The sequence below is a fragment of the Rutidosis leptorrhynchoides genome, chromosome 5 (genome assembly GCF_046630445.1).
Source record: "Rutidosis leptorrhynchoides isolate AG116_Rl617_1_P2 chromosome 5, CSIRO_AGI_Rlap_v1, whole genome shotgun sequence".
In the NCBI taxonomy this organism is placed as follows: domain Eukaryota; kingdom Viridiplantae; phylum Streptophyta; class Magnoliopsida; order Asterales; family Asteraceae; genus Rutidosis; species Rutidosis leptorrhynchoides.
Window position 1 is genome coordinate 164,920,250 of NC_092337.1, and position 4,521 is coordinate 164,924,770.

Below are 4,521 nucleotides of genomic sequence, written 5' to 3' on the forward strand. Positions count from 1 at the left end.
GCGCCTAATTCCAAATCATGCGTCGTATAATTTTGTTCGTGAATCTTCAATTGTCTAGACGCATAAGCAATCACTTTCGTTCGTTGCATTAATACACAACCGAGACCTTGCTTTGATGCATCACAATAAATCACAAAATCATCATTCCCTTCAGGCAATGACAATATAGGTGCCGTAGTTAGCTTTTTCTTCAATAACTGAAACGCTTTCTCTTGTTCATCATTCCATTCAAATTTCTTCCCTTTATGCGTTAATGCAGTCAAGGGTTTTGCTATTTTGGAAAAGTCTTGGATGAACCTTCTGTAGTAACCAGCTAGTCCTAAAAACTGGCGTATGTGTTTCGGAATTTTCGGGGTTTCCCACTTTTCAACAGTTTCTATCTTTGCCGGATCCACCTTAATACCTTCTTTGTTCATTATGTGACCGAGGAATTGAACTTCTTCCAACCAAAATGCACACTTTGAAAACTTAGCGTACAATTCTTCCTTTCTCAATACTTCTAACACCTTTCTCAAATGTTCACCGTGTTCTTGGTCATTCTTTGAGTAAATAAGTATGTCATCAATGAAAACAATGACAAACTTGTCAAGGTATGGTCCACACACTCGGTTCATAAGGTCCATGAACACAGCTGGTGCATTAGTTAAACCAAACGGCATGACCATAAACTCGTAATGACCATAACGTGTTCTGAAAGCAGTCTTTGGAATATCATCTTCTTTCACCCGCATTTGATGATACCCGGAACGTAAGTCAATCTTTGAATAAACAGACGAGCCTTGTAGTTGATCAAATAAGTCGTCGATTCTCGGTAGTGGGTAGCGGTTCTTGATGGTAAGTTTGTTCAACTCTCGGTAGTCGATACACAACCTGAATGTACCATCTTTCTTCTTAACAAACAAAACAGGAGCTCCCCACGGTGATGTGCTTGGTCGAATGAAACCACGCTCTAAAAGTTCTTGTAATTGGCTTTGCAGTTCTTTCATCTCGCTGGGTGCGAGTCTGTAAGGAGCACGAGCTATTGGTGCAGCTCCTGGTACAAGATCTATTTGAAATTCAACGGATCGATGTGGGGGTAATCCCGGTAATTCTTTCGGAAATACATCGGGAAATTCTTTTGCAATGGGAACATCATTGATGCTCTTTTCTTCAGTTTGTACTTTCTCGACGTGTGCTAGAACAGCATAGCAACCTTTTCTTATTAGTTTTTGTGCCTTCAAATTACTAATAAGATGTAGCTTCGTGTTGCCCTTTTCTCCGTACACCATTAAGGGTTTTCCTTTTTCTCATATAATGCGAATTGCATTTTTGTAACAAACGATCTCTGCTTTCACTTCTTTCAACCAGTCCATACCGATTATCACATCAAAACTCCCTAACTCTACTGGTATCAAATCAATCTTAAATGTTTCGCTAACCAGTTTAATTTCTCGATTCCGACATATATTATCTGCTGAAATTAATTTACCATTTGCTAATTCGAGTAAAAATTTACTATCCAAAGGCGTCAATGGACAACTTAATTTAGTACAAAAATCTCTACTCATATAGCTTCTATCCGCACCCGAATCAAATAAAACGTAAGCAGATTTATTGTCAATAAGAAACGTACCCGTAACAAGCTCCGGGTCTTCCTGTGCCTCTGCCGCATTAATATTGAAAACTCTTCCGCGGCCTTGTCCATTCGTGTTCTCCTGGTTCGGGCAATTTCTAATAATGTGGCCCGGTTTTCCACATTTATAACAAACTACATTGGCATAACTTGCTCCGACACTACTTGCTCCGCCATTACTCGTTCCGACACCATTTGTTCCTTTCGTTCTATTAACCCCTGGGCCGTAAACCTCACACTTCGCCGCGCTATGACCATTTCTTTTACACTTGTTGCAAAATTTGGTGCAGAACCCCGAGTGATACTTTTCACACCTTTGGCATAGCTGCTTCTGATTGTTGTTGTTGTTGTTGCAGTTATTATTGTTGTTGGGATGATTGTTGTAGTTGCTGTTGTTATTGTTGTTGTTGGGCCGTTTGTTGTAGTTGCGATTGATGTTGCGATTGTTGGGATAATTGTTGCGATTATTGTTGTAATTGCTGTTGTTGTTGTATTGGTGATTCTTATCACCGTTTTCCTCCCACTTTCTTTTGACTTGCTTCACATTGGCCTCTTCAGCAGTCTGTTCTTTAATTCTTTCTTCAATCTGGTTCACTAGTTTGTGAGCCATTCTACATGCCTGTTGTATGGAGGCGGGCTCGTGTGAACTTATATCTTCTTGGATTCTTTCCGGTAATCCTTTCACAAACGCGTCGATCTTCTCTTCCTCATCTTCGAATGCTCCCGGACACAATAGGCACAATTCTGTGAATCGTCTTTCATACGTGGTAATATCAAATCCTTGGGTTCGTAACCCTCTAAGTTCTGTCTTGAGCTTATTGACCTCGGTTCTGGGACGGTACTTCTCGTTCATCAAGTGCTTGAATGCTGACCACGGTAGTGCGTACGCATCGTCTTGTCCCACTTGCTCTAGATAGGTATTCCACCATGTTAACGCAGAACCTGTGAAGGTATGCGTAGCGTACTTCACTTTGTCCTCTTCAGTACACTTACTTATGGCAAACACCGATTCGACCTTCTCGGTCCACCGTTTCAATCCGATCGGTCCTTCGGTTCCATCAAATTCCAAAGGTTTGCAGGCAGTGAATTCTTTGTAGGTGCATCCTACACGATTTCCTGTACTGCTAGATCCAAGGTTATTGTTGGTATGTAGCGCAGCCTGTACTGCAGCTATGTTTGAAGCTAGAAAAGTACGGAATTCCTCTTCATTCATATTCACGGTGTGTCGAGTAGTCGGTGCCATTTCCTTCAAAATAGTCAAATGGAACAAGTTAATCATACAGAATATTAAGAGTAGTTGATAGTATTTCGTAGCATAATATGAACTCATTTATAAAAGCTTTTTCTTCATATTAGCGTTTTATAAGTTTAAATTCGGGTAGTACCTACCCGTTAAGTTCATACTTAGTAGCTAATATACAATTCAACTACTACAATTCTATATGAAAAACTGATTATAATAATATTTCGCGTTCAAACTTTTACACAATATTTTACAAACTTACAATACCGTTTATTTTACATATAGCATGAAATATAGCACACGATAAATTTGATACAAGATGGTTGTGAAGATAATTCTAGCTAGTACACAAGTCGTTCAGCAAAGGCAATAAAGACACGTAATTCATACGTCCAGAAACAAGTCATGCATTCTGGTTTTACTAGGATTACTTCCCATCCTTGGTCTTGTGGAACATAACCGTTATGGTCGTTGATAAAACAGCGTGTTGTAACGTCGTCAAAGGGACGAGGGTTACGTAATGTCCAACAGTCCCATAACAATCTAAAAACCTCATTTCTTACCCCAATTACCGACTCCGTCACTTGTGGGAACGTTTTGTTTAATAGTTGTAGCCCGATGTTCTTGTTCTCACTTTGGTGAGAAGCGAACCTTACTAATCCGTAAGCATAACCTGCTTCTTTATGTTGCATGTTAGCCGCTTTTTCTAAATCACGAAGTCCAATATTCGGATATATTGAGTCAAAATAATTTCTTAACCCGTTGCGTAAAATAGCATTTGGGTTCCCCGCAATATATGTGTCAAAGTAAACACATCGTAACTTATGGGTTTCCCAATGTGATATCCCCCATCTTTCAAACGAAAGTCTCTTATAAACCAAGACATTCTTGGAACGTTCTTCGAATGTCTTACAAACTGATCTCGCCTTAAATAGTTGTGCCGAGGAATTCTGGCCTACTCTAGACAAGATTTCATCAATCATGTCTCCGGGTAGGTCTCTTAAAATATTGGGTTGTCTATCCATTTTGTGTTTTTAAACTGTAAAATAGACAAGAGTTAGATTCATAAAAAAATACTTATTAATACAAGCAATTTTTACATATATCATAAAGCATAAGAACACTATATTACATATATTACACCACACGAATACAACTATCTTATTCCGACTCGCTCGTTTCTTCTTCTTCGGTTTTGGTTCGTTTTGCCAAGTTTCTAGGGATATATGATGTTCCCCTAATACGAGCCATCGTTGTCCACATTGGTTTAGAAAAACCTGGTGGTTTAGAGGTTCCCGGGTCATTGTTACAACTTAAGGACTTCGGGCGTTGACGATACATATAAAGTTCATTGGGGTTGGAATTAGATTTCTCTATTTTTATGCCCTTTCCCTTATTATTTTCTTTTGCCTTTTTAAATTCAGTTGGGGTAATTTCTATAACATCATCGGAATTCTCGTCGGAATCCGATTCATCGGAGAATTGGTAATCCTCCCAATATTTTGCTTCCTTGGCGGAAACACCATTGACCATAATTAACCTTGGTCGGTTGGTTGAGGATTTTCTTTTACTTAACCATTTTATTATTTCCCCCACCGGTTCTATTTCTTCATCCGGTTCCGATTCTTCTTCCGGTTCCGATTCTTCTTCCGGTTCCGACTCTTCT